Source organism: Protopterus annectens, chromosome 2.part0 (genome assembly GCF_019279795.1).
Source record: "Protopterus annectens isolate FY-2018-M chromosome 2.part0, PAN1.0, whole genome shotgun sequence".
NCBI classification, from domain to species: domain Eukaryota; kingdom Metazoa; phylum Chordata; order Ceratodontiformes; family Protopteridae; genus Protopterus; species Protopterus annectens.
The window spans coordinates 1,191,387,597-1,191,412,465 of NC_056728.1; positions in this window are offsets into that span (position 1 = coordinate 1,191,387,597).

The following is a 24,869-nucleotide window of genomic DNA, read 5'->3' on the forward strand; positions in this document are numbered from 1 at the left end:
AACATTTTCTAACCAGGGAGTGAATTCAGACTTAAGTTGGTCAGTGCGTTTAGTTATGCTTGTACTGATATACCTTGCTTCTGTGTATTTACTGGTACTACTCTTTACTCAATACAGCTACTTTAATTATTTGGTTTGCAGTTAACACACTGGAATAAGGCTATGAGCTGTTAATATAACCTTCATCCTGTAGTACAGAAGTTGGGTTATTCAACCTCTCTGTGCCTACTATGTGGCACAGAGCAAGTCACTTAACCAGATGGTGCTTCTGGGATGACCCTAAAAAGGTCTGTGTGGATCAGTGCTCTATCCCAGTTAAATTTGAATAAATAAATTCAGTATTTATTGCTACTATTTTCTAATTGGCCTATTATAATCATTTATGATTATTTAATGTTTGACTTTGGTTATTGTGAGCTATCACAGAATATAAGTGGCAAGGTGCAAGAAGCAAGTTTTTATTGCTATTACAAGGAAAGTATACTTGAACTTTTGAATTTTTAGCCAAGTTTCCATCAAATTGACTTTGAGTACTATTGTGATTTACCTAGCTCTAGAAAACAGCTACAGTTTGCTCAGGAACAGTCTGGGAGACTGCCTTCTTCATATGTGACATTTTTTTCCAATAAAGATACACCTGATAATTAACTATCAGAAAGTGAGTCAATCAATCATTTGCTATAGGACTTAGAATTAATTTGCCACACTTCATGGTTAACAACCCCAAGCTTATGGTATTATACAATAGTTGATGAAGGAAAATCTATTTTTTATTAGCTTATTAATTATGGAAATTAATAAGATTACTCTGATACCTCTAGAGTATTAGCTTATTTTAAAAGTGATGAGGGCTACTTTATTCATTGTCTTATATCATGCTTGTTTCTGCTTAGATTATAACAAACACTCAGAGTTTATTTATTTTGTTTATTTATTTATTTGCTTTTATTGGGAAAGTCTGTCTGAGAACTTAAATGTCCATTTTCAGTGGAGGCTTGGGGAGAAATGTATTTATTTATTTATTTATTTGACACTTGTTAAACAGGTTGGTCTGACTGGACAATGTGCTCTTTTTCAGCAGAGACCTGAGGAGAAAAGCTCCATTACAAAATTTAGCAAATACAGTGATAAATACAAAACTTAGAGGCAATGTGTGATTAAACTTTGTACAGAGTAACTAAAGTGTTACAAAAACAAAGAAAATACATTTTAGTAAATCTTAGGTATTTTACACTAAAATCTGAAAGTTAAAGGAAAGCTACAAAATCAAGATAGAAATACTTTTTTGGCAATTCAAAAGAAAAACAGTCAACAAACATTATTTCCAAAGTATTTTAAAACAGTCAACATACATTTTTACAAAGCATATCAGATGAAGAAAAATTGTGTTTTCAAGATACTGTGAATAAAATAAAAAATACTATATTAATACACTTGTATAGTATCCTTAGAGTAAAGAGTTAGGATTGTATACTTCAAACTGTAGGTGTGAAACAGTTGCATATTTTATTAGTTGCCAGGTGATATTTTAAGGCAAATTTGAATTGTTGTAGATTATGTAAAACCCTGATGTGAGAAGTTTTTTTTTTTCTTTTTTTTTTTCTTTTGCAATATCTTGATCAAGTATCCAGTACAATTTGTACTTCAAATTAATAGTCTTTGGTAATTTAATTAATGGATATTAGCACTGTTTTACATTTATTTGATTCAATATCTGTTTATTCATCATTATATATATTTTTTCTCATTTTATTATTTTACTGAAGTTGATTTGGCTTTTCTTTTTAATTTCAACATGGTATTGTGTTTTAGTATGTATTACTTGTTGCCTTTAATAATGATGTCATGTATTCTTTTAAATAACCAAAGTATTTTTCTAAATTTACATATTTTATATTTTGGAAAAAAAAAATAAATGTGTGCTACATTTTAGTAATGACATATTAAGCCACAGATGACATTGAGATGTGAGATGACTGGATTTCAAAATGATAATGTTACTTCAAAATGTTCAGCAGGTAGAGATGGTGATTGCACAACTGTTCTATTTACTGATGAGTCATGTTACAAGCTACTAAATATAGAGCATGACATTGATATTTATAATTGCCTTACTTCTGTGATAAATAATAATCATTAACTGCCTTAAAGTTATGATAAAAATGTGTACTTATTTTTTGAGTGTACCGTATTTTATAAGTTATACACTTTGACTAGTATGATCTTATTTCATAGCAGCTAAAGACTTATTTTCTCTAAATAACCCATGGTATGTACTAAACAGTTCCAACCATAGCTAGTTATGTCCTTATCCTGTAATATTAGATTTTATTCCATCACCAGGATTCATTTAGCAAGTTTAGTTTTACAATAGATTTGTCCTTTCAAAATACTGCTCACTTCATTACTGCATTTTATCAACAGGTTTGGAAACAGAGCACTGTACCATGAGATTTAAAGTTATTGGTAGCAAACTACCTATTATTTTTTCACCACAATCTGGGATCCTTCAACTGCTCCATCTGGGTTACCCATTCTAACACTACTGAAAATGGACACCCTATTCCTCATTGACTTGGCCTTCAGAGTGACTTATTTATAGTGGGCCAGTAAAGGAAACAATGTGAGTAACATACATGCAGCTGTAAGGCATCATTTTATGGTGGCCTGTCAATGTCTTCAGCTAGGAGAGTGGCTACTGTAACAACACTGAAGAATCATTGACAACCCCTTGTAATGTCAATAGCTGAATGGTGATATTCTTGATCTCTCCCAGATGTTGTAACAGCATCAAGTTGTTTATAAACCTTCTCCTTGCTTTGAACACCTGGTCAGGTCTCCTCCTTTGTTGGGAGAATTACCCATCATCCGCTCACTGTATTGCCCAAGTCAACTTTATCAGCAGCCTGAGTTCATTCATAAGCCCAGCTCACCAAAGGTGCAAAGATACACCCCACCGTTGTACCACTGGGGACAATTAAATTTTGGGTTAGGTTTTGGTTTGGGTTACAATTATTGTTAAAGATGAGGTTAATAATAAGGTCAGGGTTCAGTTTAGGAAAGGATAAAGGGTCATGAGATGTGTGGGTTTTATTTTCCTTTGTATCAAGTGTATGGGTTTCTTCCTGCAGGACATGCTGTCAGTATTACATATATAGTTATTTTGTGCAGTTCTAATTATTATGTGTTTCAGTAAAAGAGCTTTTAAGCTTTCTGATGCTCATCTATTTGGACTTGATTATGTTATTTTCAATGATATTGTTTTCAAGCAAATACAATCTAACCTAGGATGCTGTAATGGAAATTCATAATTTGTAATTATAATAAAAAGCTGAAACTGCTGTATACATTGAGGCTGTATCAAGTTTGTCATTCCAAAAATGGAAGCCTATCAAATGATAAAACTTAACTGTTGGAAAGTTAGTCAAAAACAGTAATAGATGTGAATGCCTCCTTCCAAGAAATGCAAGTCTTCTCACCCTGTAAAACTTAATTTTGTCAGTGTAGTCAATAACAGCAGGAAAATGTGTTCTTTAAATTTGCCATTGTAGTTGAGGCACAGTAATGGAGTCCTCCATATGGTATCTGATTTGAAATGAACTGCAGTGAAGTACAGTCTGCTAAAAAATCAGTTTAATCACAATCCAGGGTATTTTCATCACAACATGCTTTACTCTGTGAGTATCTGTTACATTTTAAATCGATGGATAATTTCTGGTAACTATTTTTAATTCCAAGACTTATTAGTATGAGTGTCAGAAAAGTTTGAATAAATAAGAAACAAAATGCAGACTTACACATATCAAGCCAAAACCTTATGAGTTTTGTAATATTCAATTATCTCTGATCTATGACATTTTCAGAGTTAGTATATTTAAGTAGTGGTGTCAGCCCACACATAGGAGTCTGCTATCAAAAAATAACTTTAGAGTACAATAGGAATTTTCAAAATTCACTGTTTTCTTGTATTTGTATATTGTTTTGTATTTACAAGTCTTAAATTACAATCAAACAGAGTATGTGTAAAATAAATGGTTTCTGTAAAGAGGGCTCTCAGTGCCCTTATTCTTATCAGCTCCATTAGGTCTTATCATTTCTAAGTTAACTCCATCAGACACAGACATCCTCCAGAGAGGTCTCATAGAAATGCATAACTGGTGCCAGAGCCATGGCCTTAAGCTAAATGCCAAAAAATATATAGTCATACCCTTTGGGAAAAACAAGGTAACCCCTAATTACCACATATGTGGTAATCCATTAAACACGGAAGAAGTTATCAGGGACCTGGGGACCCAAGTTGACAGTAACCTCTCTTTTGACACTCACATTGCCAAAGTGGTTAGGAAGACCTTCTACATTGCCCACCTGATCATGAAGGGATTTACATCCAGATCAGGAGATGTCATTGTAACCCTGTACTCTTCACTTATCAGACCAATGATTGAGTACAACGCCCCATTCAGAATGTACCTTACCCGACACCTGCAGCAGTTGGAAAGACCTCAAAAGTTCCTCACCAAAAGGATAAAGGGGCTCAAACATATGTCATACTCTGCCCGACTGAAGAAACTCCAGCTCTATTCAGTCGCATACCATCTGCTCAGAGGTGATCTGTGCCTGACATACAAGGCCATGTCCAACCCGGAATTAATGGACATGCTCCACCTCAAAAAATCCAAATCCACCAGAGCCATGAGAGCAAGAGACTTAAACCTCAACACGGATATAAATAGGACGTGCTGGAGGGACAGATTCATCACCCAGAGACTCCCTACACTATGGAACAGAATCCCAGTCCATGTGAGGCAGAGCCCCTCACTGACTCTGTTCAAGAGAAATCTTGACGAGTGGATGGGAGATCGTAGGTTTACCCCGGGAATCATCTCTGTGTCACTGCTGGACAGAGGCACAGCAAACTAATGGGTATAGTATTCTCATCCTAAGGGGTGGTGAAAGCCACACACACTCTGGCTAGGCTTATAAATGCCCTAGGGCAGATAGCCTAGTATGAACCTATGAACCTATGAACCTATGAAGTGACAGTATCTGGAAGAACTGATCACCCATATGTTTATAGCAATCTCCCAAAAGCTCCAACACAACAGATAAGAATATGCATCTTATCGTTGAATTCATTAAAACTCTAGTAATAGTTAATTAAAACACATTGACACACTACCCACCAGCTATCTCAGTTGAAAGAATTCTACTCCCTTGCTCCCACTATAACTTCAGTATAACACTCTTCCTTTACAATGCAACAAATATTACCAGGGATTCAATAAACTCTGTGTAAGCTTCAAGCAAAGCCTACACGGAGTTTATGTGTTAGCGCAATGAGCAACGGTGCTAATCACATATGCATGCTGCGCATTGTCATTACATGGATACAAAAACAGTTTCATGGCCGGCAACAATGTTGCCAGCCAGGAAATCATGTAAACCAGCACAAACACATTCATACAGGCAGACAAGTTTACTTAAGAGTAAGCTTGTACTGTGAGATTGATTGGACAGCCACAATGACTACCAGGGTATAATGTAAGGCAATAAATACATTTCTAACACATTATAGGAAAGTGCAATCAGCACAAACTACAGCACAGACATGTTTTAGGCATACTGAAATAAAGGTTTTGGTGGTGATCATTAAGGGTACATATACTGCATTAAAAGACAGTAGTCTGGGGAAGTATGTGCATTGAAAAAGGCAACAAACATGAATGGTAGGAATGAGGAAAGGTGAAGCGGACAAGTGAAACATGATAATGTACACCAGCTAAGGGCATGTCAATGTACATACATCCCAAAGACAACACAGTTGTAGCACAAACAGTTATCACATATGTGCATAATATAGTACATATTGTTGTTTATGCCTCCTGTCTCTGTATATTAATGTCATCACACAGTTATTGTATATTATGTAACTGTCACACAAGGTGACATATCAGTGAGGATAATTGGTTGTGATATAACCACCCTGACATGATCACTGGATAGAACATTTATCAAAGATGGTATACACAAGAGGGGTATGTGCATATTGTGAAGATGTGCAAAAAAGAGTTGTTTGAATATGAATGTCATGTCAGCATAGGTCTCACCCAGTCAGGACACATAGCACCAGGCTCATGGATAACAGTAGACAGCAGCAGACAGAAGCATATACAATTATGGACAATATCAGAATAATACTACCATGAATTTTGCCATTGACATAAAATATGTGATTGTGAGTTATTACATTTGTCCTGCATTAACACACTTGTACAACTGTAATGATTTGTCACTCATCTATAAAGGAAATCATGGACACCATCCTCAAAAAAGAGTACTTTTGGATGCGTTAAGAGGGACACTGTTACACCTGTAGTTTAAATTGCAAGCAATCTATATATATATATATATATATTTATGTCACAATCCACACTTGCAAGAATTTTACCCATGCAGTCAGTGTTGTTAATGAGGTATGTTTTTAGGGTCTACATTAGAAAATTGATGTGGCAGAAAGCCGAACAAGGTTTCATCGACACATATGTGTTGAATTCCAGGTAACCGAACCGCCAGATTACCGATTTTTTTTCCTAGGGAAAAGAAATTGTTTGGCTGTTGCTGTGAATTTGCCCTTTTCCCCACTGCAGTGTGATCTCAGAGTTAGTATATTTAGTTAGTGGGGGTGTGGGGGGGTACAGCACCACTTTATAATGTTTGTAATGGTGTGTCGTATGTAGTTGGTGATCTGGCCTTTCAGTTACTGGGAGTTCAACACATACGTGCCGATGAAATGGTGTTCGGCTTTCTGCCGCATTGATTTGTTAATATAGACCCTGTTTTTACTGGGTGCATCACAGGAGCGTGTATCACACATGCATCTTGTATAACACCTTGAAGGGAAGTCTTCACTATCAACTCCCAATGGTTATGCATCACAAAGAATACTTATATATCTATATGCCCAAAAATATGTGTGGAAGATTACTGTAGCAAAAGTGATACACTTGAATAAATCATCCCCAGAAGATGTGTGGTGAGGTAAATGCAAATGGATGCATTGTACTCAATTATTGGTTTGAAAAGGGCTGAGAACAATAGGACTATAACGTCCTTTGATGTGGATGGCCTGTCCATACTCAGGCGTTGCGTCACATACAAGGGATTTGTCACCACTGTGGTCACATGCTGGTAGAAGTTCTCCTTACTATCTACCTAAGTACCCAGATTATGTACTACTTGGTCTGCTAAGATGTGTGAGTTGTCTATATTGTAATTAGCTTGTGTATTTGCATAAAGGGACTAATCATGATTTTTATTGTGTATTTGCTTTCATAAAATAACTAATAATGATTTTTGTTCAACTGTGCCTACATGGCTACGGAAGCAATCCTTTGTGCATGTTAATACTTTCTTCAGTATATCAATAACTGCCTTGGACTAAATGATTGTTCACAAGTTGTAGTTATCCACTAACCTGGTTAGACAAAGGATGTATAAGATTGCCTTGACTTAAGAGACTTAAATACTGAACAGGAAAAGGCCTAGTACAGAGTTATGGACTTTGTCACTGGAGTCTAGCTAGAGGTGATTTCTCACACTTTGACATTATGTGTCCTGTATGTGATCCATTTCTCTACCCACTTGGTGACGTAGGTGGTGATGGCACTTGAGACAGTTTGGATGTTTGAGAGAAGATGTTGGGAGGCCTTTAAGAAATGGGTTTCTAGGCATGTACAACTCTCAAAATATTTGATCTCTTTGGGACAGGATTCACAATAGTAGGATACAGCATTACTGTCTTCTGACTATAAAGACACACACACACACAAACACACACACACACACACACACACACACACACACACACACACACACACACACACACACACACACACACACACACTGGTGTTGATTGCAGTGAGATTAGAACCCCTACCTAATACAAGCTAGAGAATTCAATACATAATGCAAGCACCACAGCCAAGTCTGACTTTTATACTGCTATGAAATCACTGGGAAGCCATATATGACTGTCAAAATATTAGTTCTGCATGGGATTGGATTGAGGTAGGATACAGACTGATGTCCAACTGACTATGCACACACACTTACACATGCAAAGATACACACACATAATGTGGCTGCTATGGTATGTTAACTCACTTATAAGTGTTTTGTTTTCATATGCAGAACACAGTAGTCAATTATTGTACCATCCTTGAAGTATGGTTTTGACTTCTCATACTGGTCTCCATAGCTGATGCCATCATCATTATAAGTGTGGATTTTGTATTTTCTGTTGTGCTTCCAATGTGCAGGTATACTTTAAAAGACATCTTCTCAAACTAGATGCAAAAAGCTGCAGATGTTGTGAAAGCATGCTAACTATAGAAATAGAAAGCACAAGATGTAACAATGTATCTTTTTGAAATTTACAATGTCTGCTTATTGTCTGCAGGTATTGTGGAAGCTCTCTGACCACTGTACAGTCCTAGTTAGCTTGTTTGCATGATGGAAGGCAAAAGGTGACAAACATGCAAATGAGACAAGCAAAGCTTAACATGTATTATGCTTGTAAAACGTTTTTCTTAGTATTCATCTTTAAAAGATAAATGTGGAACTTGGGCCATGATCTAGATATCCTATGTGCTGTGTGCTTCATCGTGTTTACCAGGTGTGCTAACACACACTCTTGATTCACAGCTGTAATGTACGCTAGCCTTATCATAGGAGCAACTTCCATTAATTTCAATTTATTTATCCATCTCACCACATTTGTGCTTAGCCATGTATCATGCAAATATTAATATTTAAGAAAAAGGAAACATAACAATATTACAAAATACATTTTAACATACCTACAGATTTTTACACAACTCTGGATTTAAACTATCATACTAATGAAACTAGCAAACACAGTAGGAGTGTTTAATTTGTCTTTGCCACAGAAACAATTTTGCAGTAGGAAAGCAAATCATTGTGCATACAAGCAAATGCCATTTCTTCCACAGTATTAACAAGACATACCACTTGTACACTCTCAGTTGTTTGTACATGTGTTACTTACAGATTTATTGCAATGTGTGATAACGCGACCAGTTATGAGTACTGTTCACAACAATGGGGCTCTGTTTTCTATTTGTATTGTGTTCATTCTTCTCTTATCTGTGGTGTACTCTCAGACATGCAATATATATATGTCTTTTTGTGTCATTGTCCTTTAAATGTATGATAAAATTACACAACATTAAAAAACAGTTTTCAGCAAAGGCAGAAGAGTTTGGCTATTAGTGAAAAAAATAAGAACTGTGTGTTGCTCATTTCCATTTAAAAGCATTCTACAATTACTTCTACATTTTGTAAGTCTATCATGGATGACACACCCAATGCAGGTGAGATAGTATGAATTGTTGTTGTGTCTTCCTTCTCCCTTACACTAATCATTCAAAATTGCAATGCACTGGCACTAACACTGAGGCAGTGCCTACACTATATTTACACATATTACACAAAGTCAGACATTTGGGATTCAGCAACTGTATTGAGTTCATACCTCATTTACATCTTCACCATACTCAGAGGCCAGAATCTATAGTAGTGTGTATCTGTGTAGCTAGGAAACTTGAAGATGAGGAGACCTGTGCATTTGGAGAACACAGAATATTGCTATTCCTTTTGATTTATCTGCATAAAAGACTTCTGATCTTGCTAAGGTGTGATTGTATTTTTCAAATACATTCTAAATTTGTGATATGTTACAAAGAAAATCTTTATATGCATGCATTAGAAAATGGAACATTCATTTGTATGTACTTCTTATAGTTTACTGTTCGCACAGCCATTTTAGCCAGGCATTCTTGTTCAGATAGACAACCTATTAACTTTCATCACAAGTGCTATAGTCAAAACTGGGTTATATTACAATTTTCTTATGTTATTTCAAGGAAATGCAATGTACTATATTGCCAATGACATAGGAGTTTTATGCTTCTAAGATGACCAAAAGACACCTACAAGGGAGTCCTAAGCACAGTGAGAGTTGACAGGCAATGGTATAAAACTGACTTTTCTGTTTAAAATGTGTACACATGTTATAAGAATTGTGTTTAAAGCATATATAACAATTGAAGTATGTGGTATTCCCCGGTTGGTTCAAACTTTTCATTTGCCTGGGTTTTTTTTTTTTTTGAGGGAAAGCGGGGGAGCCAAGTACCCTTTGTGTGTTGCTACAGCCATAGTTGTATGTGTTTAAAAAAGTTTCTCTTTAAATTGTGTAGTCATCTATGGGCATGGACATGTTAGTGCAACTCCTGGCAGACCCAGTTCTCATGGTTGGAGGTGATGACAATGAACCTTTACCGCTAGCACGCACAGCTCATACCTGTCCAACATACCAGGATTAGAGCCAACACAGAGCTTGGCTGTGTTCTTGCAGACACTTGCACATGCATTTCAATTTCACTGTCTAGACAGACAGACACACACACACACACACACACACACACACACACACACACACACACACACACACACATAATAGTTACATGGGTCATTTGTGCGACTTACAGCTCATTCTGTCTCAGAGGCCATTTGATACTTTATCCAAATTTCTGCCTGCCTGTCTTATTTACATGCATTCATTTGTGTCAACTTTGGCCTCCTGCCCCTCCCCAAACAACACCCTGTAGAAATGATGATAACTGTGTCATAACACTGATGTTCTATGTTTTGGATTCAGGGATACATAATTCTTTTGTCTGATGCCCAGGGTGAATGGCTAACTGAATGAGCATTATGTATGTGTTTATGATGTTCTTTTGAAAATTGCACTGCTTTCTTTCATATTTTTGTAATGTATGTATCTTTGATGCATGAGGTCTATTAGTTGATAGTAAACACATCTATTGACATAAGTTAACGCTGTCACGTACTGATGTCATTACTATAAAAATCACCCACCTTCTAGTTAGCTACTTTAGTAAATAACATCATGCACGAGTCTGCCATTCATTTGTAGTATTAGTCATTTATTTTCCTAGTGAAACTTTCAGCACAAGTACACAGATTATACTGCAGGGCTCCCCTGATGTATCTAGGCACCAGAACTGTGACTTCAGCAGCCCAAACACACCCTATGATATTTCTTATTTGAGTGTGTGCCTCATTATAGCATTCTTCAGTAGATGGGCGTGCATTTCTGATCGTCATAATCACCCATGGCTCAAGTGCATACCCTGAATTTCCCAGTAAATGATCTTGTGGGATATCTCCACTAGACAACCTCTAATATATATTTGAGATTTGTGCCAGTTATGGGAGCTGTGGTAACTTGCTGGGTTGCTACTACACACATTCTGGATGATTCCCTTAGCATTAAGCATGACTTTGCAGTTAATGAAGTGGAAGCCCTTTATGTTTATGTACACCCTTTCCCTGTTCCCTGGGTGGTGCTTTAATTTCAATGTGTGTGTGCAGTCAGGGTAGAAATCCTGCTTATTTGTAGCATTGTCCTCAGGTATACAGAGAAAATGTATGTAATCACTGGCATGTTGTAGCATAGCATTTAGGAATTGATGTAGGATCCTGAATGCTGCTGCCTGTGACACCCCGGCATATCTCCTGTTGATTTCTGGAAGGTTCTTGCAGCTAATATTCTTAGTGCTACACATACCTCAGTCTCAACTCTCACCTGAGGATGACAGAGGTTGCAGAGTTACTATAGTGTGTCTTTATCCAATCTGCAAGGCTCTACAATTTCTACCAGATGCAGACTGTGAAAAGATAAACAGTGTTTAAACACCCTTCTCCTTCTTAGTCTAGGTCTTATTAGCAGCTGCATCAGCATAGACTTTACCCTGTTGCACACGCGTATGTATAAGATCAACAGCAGCCCCTAACATTCTTTCCCTGTAGTACCGTTTTTGTGATTGTATTCCAAAGGAATTTGGAATTAGCAGGCAAAGACTGCAATAAGTCCACGCAATTGCTTTATAACTTGGTGAATAGCTCCTCCATCTTGGATTGATTGATTAGCATACAATTCAGCTGCTTATGCAGTAATTAGCATGCCATGTTGTTTACCTTGTTTGTGATGTTCTACACATTATGTAGAGCCACTTGCTGAATGCAAAACAGCATGCTTCCATGTGTGTGTCATGCCATGACGTGCACATTATTTTAGCACACTGTGTAGGCTTTATTGAATCTATCCCAACTGACCTTATTAAGCTTAAGTATTTGTCTGGAACTCCCTGCACAAACAAGCCATCAAACCCAAGCTGAAATACAAGCACCCAAGTCCAACACCATCTTTTTATTGCATCTTGTGATGAAATCTATTCTAATTCAGGCCAAAACAAATGCTCTAAACATAGAAATTCCACTGTACTCTAAAATAACCCTGCTCAGCACGCACCACTAAAACTCTGGTGCTCATCTCTATTCATGTAACCTCAGAAGTATTTGTAACAAATTGCCAGAATTACATGCCTGACAGTCCAAACATACTAGTCATCACTGAATCTTGGCTTACACAAGATACAAAAAAGATTAAAAAAAGGATAGTGAAATCTTACCACCTGGATTCAGCATCTTCCTAGGAAAACCACCAATAAACAAGACTAAATTTCCTATACATTCCCAAAACAAAACAACTGTTGAGGTTGTGTCCCGTACAAAACTACTAGGCATCATCCTAGATGAAAACCTAACTTTGATGTGCACAATAGTATAAAAAAAACACATCAAAAATTGAATATCCTCTATAGACATATACATTTTATTAGCCATTCTACAAAAATAAATCCTTGCCTCAACCTTTCTTCTACCTTATCTCCTATATGGTGCTCCCCTTCTTACCACTATCCAGTCCTCCCTGTAAACCAAATTCCAGATCTGCTACAATAGAATTGCCAAGTTTGCAACTAGCGCAAAATATTCCTTCCGTCACTGCTCCTTTTTACGCCTACTGAATTGATTTGGACTCCCACATTACCTAACATACTTACAATTGACTACAGCACACAGAATCATCTACAAACCAACTGACTATCCAATCGTTATTACTATACTTACTATCCCCCAAACAGACCTCTCAGATCTGAGAACCAACTTCACCTGCAAGTAGAAAAAACAAACCTTCCTGCTGATCAAAAACTCTTCTCCTTCTCGATTGCCAAACAGTGGAATGTACTCCCATTAACAATAAGGACCATCAACAATGCCTCTTCTTTCAGAAAGTCTATACTGCAGCAGCTTTCTACTGTATGGTACTGCACATGCTACAATGCTGCATCTCCATAACCTGTCTCTTCAGCCTCACCACTACTATCACCTTTATTGACATCCCCTTTACAAGCTAAACTCATCTACCTATTAACACGAGTATCACAACAATAATCATCTAGGACTATGTTATTATTATATGTTCTAGTTAAGGATATTGATTTTAAGTACATGGTATGCACTCCTAACTTGTCCTATGGACTAATATGATTGAAATTTACTCACATGCCTAATTTTACAATACATCCTGCAAAACTTGCATTTTTTACTTATATGATTAAAATTTACTCTTATGCCTTAATTTTACGATACATTTTGCAGAACATATATTCATTACTACATTACTAACATTAAACTGTCAACAAGTTTCTTGGCATACTAACTGTGGCACCTTATATGGCATTTGAACAAATCTTTTACTTTATACTGTAACTAATGCAATGCTAATAATGTAGTGTTGTTGTTGTGTATTTTGGCTTTTCCCAGTTAGTGGTCGCCACAGCGGAACTCTGGTCCGCTAATGATTGGCAGTAGATTTTTATGTGCAGAGTTGCTGACCCTGACGCACAACCTTCAACAAAGGTACACCCATTCACGCATGTCTCCACACAGAAGACGTTCTAGCTGAGAATCGAACAGGACAATGTCTTACTGTGAGGCAAAAATGCTACCACAGCACCACCACCGCACTAATAATGTACTGTGCATCACTGTAACTAATGTAGTAGCTAATAATGAGCTCCTACCCTTACTTAACTGTGACCGGGTACCTTTTACTGTACTACAATTAATGTAGTTAGCTTTTACTTTGTTAATTTGACCATTACTGACATTTTTTCTATGTATGTGGTAGTGTGCTATTACTTTGTTTATTAACTCTTACTAAGACTTTTCCATTGTATATTAGTTTTAATGTTGAGCTTTTCTCCCCAGCCCTCCACTGAAAATGGGATTCTTTTGGCCCAGTGGACCATCCTGGTAAACAAATGCAAATAAATAAATAATAATCAGCCTTATCCCCTCCCCTTACCATACAAATGGGTGTACCCCAAGGCTTTATCCTTTGCCCATTGCTTTTCAATATCTTCACCAATCTATTACACACCTCCTGTCCCCAATCAACACTGGTACAATATGCTGATGACTCCACAGTGATCACCATTGCTCATAATCCTTTAGACATTTTCTCTACTATGCAGGTTTCCTTCAATACCATAGAGACATGGCTTAGCAACAACAAATCAATACTCAACCCCAGGAAAACCAAACTACTTCTCTTTCTTCCCAAAAACCTAACCAATCTTAAATCCTCATTTGCAATACAACCCAGTAACAATACCATTATAAAACCTGAACCAAGCACTAGATTAATTGGAGTCACCATAGATGACCAGCTAAGGTTTGATTTACATATAACCAGCTGTATTAAAACTACCCATCAGAAACTTGGACACCTTTATCGAAACAAGAAATACTTAAGTGACACAGCTAGACAAACCCTTTCTCATACTTTTCTAATGCCCACTCTCCTTTATAACTGCCCCCTAATTACCAGTCTAAACTCATCTCTTCTCACCAAACTAACCCACTGGCCTTTATAACTGCCCCCTACTTACCAATCTAAACTCATCTGTTCTCACCAAACTAACCCACTCTCCTTTATAACTGCCCCCTACTTACCAATCTAAACTCATCTCTTCTCACCAAACTAACCCACTCTCCTTTATAGCTGCCCCTACTTATCAATCTAAACCCATCTCTTCTCACCAAACTAACCCACTCTCCATTATAACTGCCCTTACTTACCAATCTAAACTCATCTCTTCTCACCAAACTAACCCACTCTCCTTTATAACTGCCCCTACTTACCAATCTAAACTCATCTCTTCTCACCAAACTAACCCACTCTCCTTTATAGCTGCCCCTACTTATCAATCTAAACTCATCTCTTCTCACCAAACTAACCCACTCTCCTTTATAACTGCCCTTACTTACCAATCTAAACTCATCTCTTCTCACCAAACTAGAAGCCACCTACAATAAGGTTGCCAGATTTGCTACCAATCTACCCTAGAAATCTCATCATTGTGATTCTTTAAAGCAACTTAACTGGCTAGAATTCCCCCATCTTTTAAAAATGCATCAACTTAAGATCATCCATTCTCTCTTATATCAGTCTAACTACTGCCCCGACCTTATCACTAGTATAACAAAATACACCCTGCAAGGCCATTATGTAGCTCTGACAAAGACTTACTACTGATTCATAAACCAGAGAACAAAATGGGATGCTTACTCTACAACTATAATCCTGCCACTTCTTGAAACCAACTACCCATAGAAATCAGATCACTTGATCATCCCAAACATTTCAAAACTGCTGTGCAAAAATATCTTATGGAAAACTGGTACTGCCACTGTAGTCATCCACCATGAATATTCATTATCTTTTAACATCTACTTCTCCTCTCTCTACTCCCCCTCCCTCCCCATTACTCTCCTCTTCTTTCCCCTCCATCACTCAGTCTCTTACTATCACCTACCTTAACATATGAAACTTATATTCACCAAATGTATACATTCAATTGTTTAAAAATGTCTACTAAACCTTAAAATGTATTTTACTATGAATCTATGCATATGTATGTTTCTTTATACTCTGGATGTTAATTTCAAATAATTCTGTAACAAATGTTTTTATGTAATATTATATCAAAAATAAGGAGCTTTTCTCCCCGGGTCTCTGCTGAAAATGAGCCTTTGGCTCAGCCAGACCAACCCAGTCAACAAATGTAAAATAAATAAATAAATAAAATAAATGCTAACGCTATAAATGACTCATGAAAAAGGAAGTAGCAGAATAGCCATCATCTACAAAAGAAAAAAGAAAAAAAGAAAATGAGTATATCCCTAGACCTACTAAATCCTATCACATGCCATAATGCTAAAATATGTATAGCCTCTCTCAAAAACAACATCCGCAAGAACCTATGCATAATAGGTATCTACACTCCCCTTGGTAGTAACATAACAACTGCTGAAGTATTTCTTTCCTGGACACCAACCAGTATCTCTCAAGACACCATAACATTAGCAGACTTGAATATTGATTGACAAACCATAGGTAATGCCAAAAAACACTACAAGTATCATAAAAGTATAAGGGTTAACCCAACTTCTCTCTACTCCTACTGGATACAACAAATTTGCCAATAAGAATTCCATCTTAGACTGGATCCTTAAAAATAAACCAAATGAAATAAAATAAACTATGCCAGTGCTATTCCCAGCACCCGTAGTGACCATCTACCTAATTTTGTTATACTACAGCACATTTATAACCAAAAACAGCATCACTATAACCTTGTTTCAACAAACACACACTCAAATTAAATATGGTTAAACTACAACAGTACACCTAAGAAGCTCTCTCACAGATTGAGGCATGACTAACTGACACATATATTATTCTAAACCATAAAAAATCCATATTCCTCTCTCTTATCCTCAAGCAACTATCTGACAAAAAAAATCCTATTCAATTCTATCACTGAATAATGCCAAGATAGAAATGGTAACCCATGTCAAGCTACAGGGGGTTACTATTGATGAAAACCTAAAATCAAAGTCAGGCAATCTGTTAATTACCTCCTAGCGTTGCACACTACCAGACTGATATTATCTGGTGCTTCCTTTGCATTTTTTTGGATTGGAAAATCCATTAGTCGGGCTCTGCTTAATAAAGTCACTATGTGGCAGCAAATGTTTTAACCAGTGTGTGTGGAAGGTTTAGAACAAGAGGTGCAAACCATCCTTGGTGAAGCAAGTGAGGCTGTGCAATAGTTCATCCATGCTGACACATACTGAATACCCCTCAAATAACACAGGTTACTGAGCAAATTGTTGAAATCACTCATTTACCCTATAAGCAAAGATGGAGTTTCTTTATGTGCATCTTTAGGAAAAATAGTAATTGAACTATGTATTGGTTAAATCACAATCCATGTTTATCTTTTCTGTGTGCCTAGAAAGGAATACTCACAGAGACATTACCATCGATTATGTACAGGCTTGTGCCGGCTTATGCATTAACCTGAAAGTATTCCAGTTATATCATAGCATATACAGATCTTCGGAACACAAACTGTATTTATCCTTATCACTTTGACTTTTGTCATGATGAAGCGCTATGTACAATGAACCAGTTCACTTTTTTGGTTAACAAATAGATAAAATAAGAATGTTCATTCTACTTTGAAATGAGTACCAGTTCCATAGAAGGCCAAAGGACAAAAGAGTAGGACTGCCCAGTAGTAAGCAGAGACACAGAGACCTAATGAATATATGCATCAGTGACCTCATCTCTGGTATATGTATAGGACTAAGGTAAACAATTGTACAAAAGACATCTTGGACAGCAAATAACAGAAAGTGAAGATAATCACATCTCAAGCCCATTTAAGTGAGTCTATTAACAAGTATACAACCACTGCACAGATTGAATGAGCCAGCCCACACACCAGGAATACTGGCACATATGACTTTAGTGTGCATGTATGTATGTATATGTGGAAGTATAACACAAGGTGAACAGGAATGGTAGTCAAATCCTGCCACTAGAGCCTAAGAAAAATAAATAAGTAAAATATAAAAATGAACATCAAAAATCTCCTCCTGTATAATGACATTATTATGTTCGGAGGTCTTCATTCCTTGAAGTTTTTTAAGATATGTTAACCAGAACTCTGTTTTCTTTTCAGGGTGAACCTCATCAAATTTGTCTAAGAGGAGGAGGGTGGCTAAAACTAAACAGACTATAACACTCATGATAATCCTTTCAGAAAATAAGAACATATCACCTGAAACATGGATACTGAGATTCAGCATTTGCTGGCACACTACTGGTGGCTACAGTAACCATATAGTCCTGCTGGACTTAGTAAGAAAATGTGTAGAGTGGCTGTGTGAGCTTACCACCCACATGGTAAATGGTGGGGACTAGTTGTAATGCCATTCAAGTGAAAGGCAAGTGTATAATATATTTTAGCATACTAGACACATGCATTGAATCTGTCTCATGGGACATAAAATGCAATAGACTAGATACTTGAAATTAACTCTTAGGACATGGAATGTCACCTTATTGCTGCAGTGATAGTAAAAGCTGTTGGTATAATTAGTCTTTCTGTTGAGTGTATGAACAACAGTACCTCTTTTTTGTCTTTCTCCTCCAACTGGAGTATTTTGAAAGTCTATTTTTTGGACTTTGAGATTTTCAAGCAGGTGGGGACCAGCAGGTTGGGGTCAGTGATTAGTTACAAGAATATGGCAAGCAACAGCTTGGTACATTATTCTAGTATGCACCCCATTTATGTTAAACAATATAGTTAAAGGGCAGTTGATTAAATTAAAATGGTTAAACATCTATGTCACCAGGTTGGATGAACTTGTCAGTGAGTTGCATTCCAAGTTCAAAAATAGGGAGTATCCATCTAGAGTTGTACAAGAAATATAAGGGGTAGATGTTACAAGTGTAGATATGAGTTTTAAAAGATCAAGGGAAGAAAGATAGGTGTGTATCTATGCTCTTAGTCTTCACTATAGATAGTAAGGCTATAAAAGGAATTATAGCCAACAACTGGCAGATTTTAGGAGGCAATAGTGAGGTTAGGTCAGTTGTAGGTGCTGTGCCCACTTTCCTCAACAAAAGGGAAAAGCATTTCAAAGAAATGTTAGAGTGGAACCACATTGTGGGTACAGCCACAGAAAGGAGTACATTTAAATGTATGAATTGTAATTTTTGTAGGTGCATAAAAGTGGGCCCCTTTTTTGAAGTAAGTACACATAGCAGAATTTGGCAGGCTCCACGGGTGTTTATGTGCAGTTCCACCTATGTGGTGTATTTGGCTAAGTGCTCTGCCTGCTCTTCTTATGTTGGTAAGACAAATAGGCAGTTGAAGAAGAGAATTTATGAGCATTCTTATGCCATTAAGAAGAATAATTTTGGATAATGCATTGTTTAAGCACAACTTAGCATGCCCAGGTTGTAAAAATTTTCACTTTACTGTTATTGACAACATCCCTATGGATTTTAATAGAGACAAAGAAGGGGAGTTAGACTATAGGGAATTGAATTGGCAGATTTTGCTCAATGCTTACAATGTACCAGGGTTAAATCTTCTTCTTCTTCTCCTTTCGGCTTTTCCCAGTTAGAGGTCGCCACAGCAGATCACATGTCCGCTCATGATTGACAGTGGAGTTTTATGGTGTTGAGTTGCCAGCCCGGAGCCCAACCTTCCACAAAAGGCACACACATGCACTCACACCTAGAGCTAATTTAGAGTGTCCAATCCACCTACAGCATGTGTTTGGGATGTGGGAGGAAACCGGAGTACCCGGAGGAAACCCACCGACCACAGGGAGGACATGCAGACTCCGCACAGATGGCACCCCAGCACACCAGGGTTAAATAGTGGGGTTAATTATAAATCTGCTTTATGTAAAAAAGTTTATTATGACAACTGTAAATAAATCTATGTTTTTGATTTTTAATAAGTATTGTTTTTTCTAAATGTTTTTTAGAAAAAAAATTTATTCATGTTAATATTACTTTTATTGAAGCAGCCTTTTGATTGGTTGTGTTAGATTGGGGTGGGATATTTAATAATGGCTTATGTGGTTTGTCCTTTGTTCTGAAGAAAGCCATTATTGTTTGGCTGAAAGTGCTTAACCTCGGCAATAAATCTCTTGGATTTTTAGTGGCATCCACTGACTGTTTCTTTTTACAGTGTTCCTGCTTATTGTATTCCTTGTTGCACTAAAATTAGAGGCATTGTTTATAGTTTTAGTTTCCTTTTTTACCGAAAATTAATAAAAATTTACTATGTCTTGGCAATTCAGATCCTCTGACCTTGCTCAAAAAATAATGTCATTAGTTGCAGTCATTTGCTTCCTAATTTATGGGGGTTTGTTAATATCATCCAACTCATTATTCTTCCAAAAACATGCTGCCAGGTACTTCTTACTTCCCTATCACACCTCCAACTTTTACTGTCTGCCAGAGGAAAAATTATTCAAAATCTGCCCAGGGCTCAAAAATAGCTATGCAAATACTTCCAAGCAAAAACCCTGAACCTTCTGGACTTTGTTGCATACTTGGGAACCATACTTATGTTCCTCCATTGTTCCCTTGTAAATTGCTATTCCAGTCTCTCTTCCCAATCTTTTCTAATATCCTGACAAAGTCTTATAATTATCATTCAGTATTTTATATGCCCTTCTAATTATCCTATTTTAGCAGCACATTGTTCTAAATACCTTTGCTCAAAAATCAGGGGCAAAGCGAAAGGTAATTGTGAAATGCATGTTAAAAATTGAGACAATTTCTAAATCTTATTCTAATTCATCTAAAGTTACTAGAATAACAATGTTAACATCTGTATGGTTTTTCAACAAAGTTTTTGAAGCTATAATGTCTGGCATTATTGGCTAACTATAATTTTTAGTGGTTTACTAGAAGAAAAATTATATGAGGGACATGGCAAAAATATGAGGTAGAAACAAACACATCAAAGAGTGCATTTTTCCTTTATAGTGTTTTACCCACAGCTGTATCTAGCATATATGTAACCATCTGACCATTCAGGAGCAACATATATATATATATATATATATATATATATATATATACACACACACACACACACACACACACACACACACACACACACACACACACACACACACACAAACACACACACACGCACGCACACGCACACACACGCACACACACGCACACATACATACATATATGGGTCTACTTCAGACCATCAAAATGCCACAACATTGAATTAAAAACGATCGAGCTGGAAACAACGAAACAGCAGAACATGGAAGGACAAAATGCTCAAACCAAGGAACATTGAACCAAATCTAACAACCACATATACCTGAAAAAAACAGTTTTGTGGGGGGGGCAAGCCTCCCTGCACCCCTCACAACCCCTAAATCATATCATATATATATATATATATATATATATATATATATATATATATATATATATATATATATATATATATATATATATATATATATATATATATATATATGTATATATATATATATATATATATATATATATATATATATATATATGTATATATATATATATATATATATATATATATATATATATATATATATATACCAACTCTGAGATCACACTACAGTGAGGTAAGAGTAAATTTCCCAATCCCCACTGTACCACAATCTTGATTCCATATGAAAGTGTACTACCTGACATCCACAATACCTGGGTCGATGCTCCATGGATTGAGCATGTCATCCTTTGATAATCTGGTGTTTTGTTGTTTCCATCTCAGTGTTTTGTACTTTGCTATTTTATTTTTCGATGGTCTGAAGTAGACCCATATATATATATATATATATATATATATATATATATATATATATATATATATATATATATATATCCACTATCACCGAACGCACTTTAACAAAAGCACTTTCACCAAAAAAAGCACTTTCGTTAAAGTGTGTTCAAAAAAAAAAAGAAAAACATTATATTTATGTTTTTGCAGGGGGGAAAGCCCCCCTGCACCCCCCACACCCTCCTACTTTTATATTCTCAATCCGAGGTCACACTACAGTGGGGAAAAGGGAATTTTCTTTATCCCCACTGTAGTGCAATCTCCGCAACAGGCATACTTATGTGAAAGTGCTTCTTCGGTGAAAAGCTCTTTCGCGTAAGTATGCCCAGCCATTTCACATTCGGTGAATTGGCTGCTCGAGCATTAGTCCTGTACCCATAGATATATAGATATATACATATATATGTATATATATATATATATATATATATATATATATATATATATATATATATATATATTTTTTTTAAGGTCCTACTTCAGGACTTAAAAAAATATCCTGACCACAAAGCAGAAAAGCAGAATCAGCATTTACTTTTTGTATGGAAATGATTGTCTGTATTGCAATACTGATATAGTGGCATCTTCTAATCATGACCACTAACCCCTTGCACACAAAATGGCTGCTCCCTTTTACCCATCCTAAGCTTTACACCTCTGGCTTCAGACTGAGCTGTTGCTCCAGGTACAGGCCTCTCTCGCAGAAGGGACTATGACTGTGAACTGTCTAACTTCAGCCCTCGTTTTTTATTCCACTGATTGATTTTCCTTATGCATCAAACCCATAAGAATCTACACTAACTCAAACAGCAAAGTTCTTGGCTTTCTTAAAGGAATAGTGGCAATTATAAATTTATAATCACAGAAAAAGCAGGTCCACAGAAGTTACACGAAAATCACCAAGCTAATAAAATAAAAAGGTCTACAAAACACAATGATAACCTCAGACATTATTCAAACTTAAAGCCTTCATCCACATATCTTTATTTGTTAATTTTTAACGTTCATAATATTTATTTTAAAAACTTTTTAGCACATGATGTACTGCATCATATCGTGTTTATCATATGACTGCTGACAATTATTTAAATGATGACTTGATCTTTAGATAGGAGTCAGATGAAGAACAATATACTTAATGAAGGTCTTAACTTTTAATAAGGTCTGTAGATATTACAAAACAAAGTATCTCAGCACTTTTATATACAATATTTACATCAGCTTTATTTCCATTACTTTACATCATTTTCATGTCTTTTTGGCAAACCACTTCAATAGAAACTTCACGTTCTTCTACACTGATCTTCAAGCTTGAAACCCTCAGACAACAAATAAGCTGTTAATCATAAACCATATGCTTTATGATGTACTGTGAATTCGAATGGTTGTAATGAGACTGCTCACCTAGAAAGTTTCTTGCTATTATCTTGATGCCAATTTAACAACAACAGATTGGGTGGGGGGGGGGGGTTCATGATCAGTCACCATTGTAATTTCCTAGTGATGGAAGTAATGTTTTTTTTTTTTTTTCAAAAATAAATTTTTTTATTTTTCCTGTTAACAAGGTAATGAACTAATACATTTTAATAATATAATGAATCGTATAATTAAATTATTAGCCAAAAAGTAAACTGTATACAATATGTACAAAGGCCTGAAATGCAGCTAAATATAAAATTACTAGATAAATGAATAAAAGAAAAAATATGCAAACAACTTTGTTTTCTTATCAAAGAGAATCAGAATCCAGCTGAAAAATGTCAATCATAGATATCACTTTCTTCCAGGGATTATTGATGAATGGTTTGGGATGTATCCTGTGTTCCTTAACTTTGGTTTCCTTATGAACTGTTTCTTTTAGAAAAAGATAAAAAAAGTCTTCAAAAAGTGGCGCATTAGTGAATTTCCATTTCCTAGTCATGCTTTTCTTTGCAGACACAAGACTAGTCCAAAGTAAAGTAAGCTTGACCTTATTCAAAGCAAGACTATCATTAACATTAAAAAAATAAAGATTTTGATAACAAAAAGGAGTCAGAAAACAAAACTTTTAAAAAGTCATTCAAGTCCACCAAAAATGTTTTAACAGAGAACAGACATAAAAATATGGAAGCAATCAGCTTTGCTTTCTTGCAACACCTCCAACGAGAGATATTCTTGTTTTTTACCAAATTTATCTAGTTTATTTGGGATTAGAAATGTTCAATGCAAATTTTTCCAGGAAAATATAGACCAATATTGCGACCAAGATCTAAATTTGATATATGAAAAAAATTAAGATTTGTTCTCATGAAACAAACAGGAAATATGGTCCACATTAATATAATTCCAATATTTATCTTGTTGTTTTATCTTGTTATTTATTAAATTTTACATACTTTTGAACTTAGATTTTCAAATTTTGATTTATTGTTGATAATTTCATATAAATAACTTATTAATGTTTGGGTTCTTTAAAATGAGATACTAAGGATTTTACAAAAGTCAAGGGAATGAGCTATCAAACTTTGTAACAGTAACCAATCATGAGAATCCAAATCAAAATCCTTTATAAGTTGATGCATTTCTTTAGCTATGAGATCTTTAAGGCAGTGCTGTCAACAAATGAAATTCTAGTTTCCCAAAAAATAAATGCATTACTATGAACTTTATAAAAAAAATTAACAGATTTTAGTGTCAACATTATCAAGAATAAATTATTGAAAGTGTTAATTACAGAGTTTATGAAATTAAATTTTCTAGGTATAGAGCTATTATACCGTGCAATATAACAAAAAAGTGCAACTAATTATTAGACTGATCTTTTAAGGAGAAGTTAGCTGAAAGATTATTATCATTTTGTAAAATTATTAAATGTAAAGATTTCTATTTAGAAATATAATTTGGATCTACCCAGTTCAAGATGATTTGAATATTGAAGCCTTCATGTAGGTTTCAATACCTGGGAAATTAATCCCTCCCTGATCCCATGGTCTGATGTGATGAAGAAAAGATATTCTATTTCTATGAGGAAACCAGAATAATTTTAATAATAACTTATTTATGTCTTTAATAAGGTGTTTTTCTGGATAAATAGATAGTGTTTGAGCTATTTATAATATTTTGGGTAGAATAATAATTTTTATTAACTGAAGT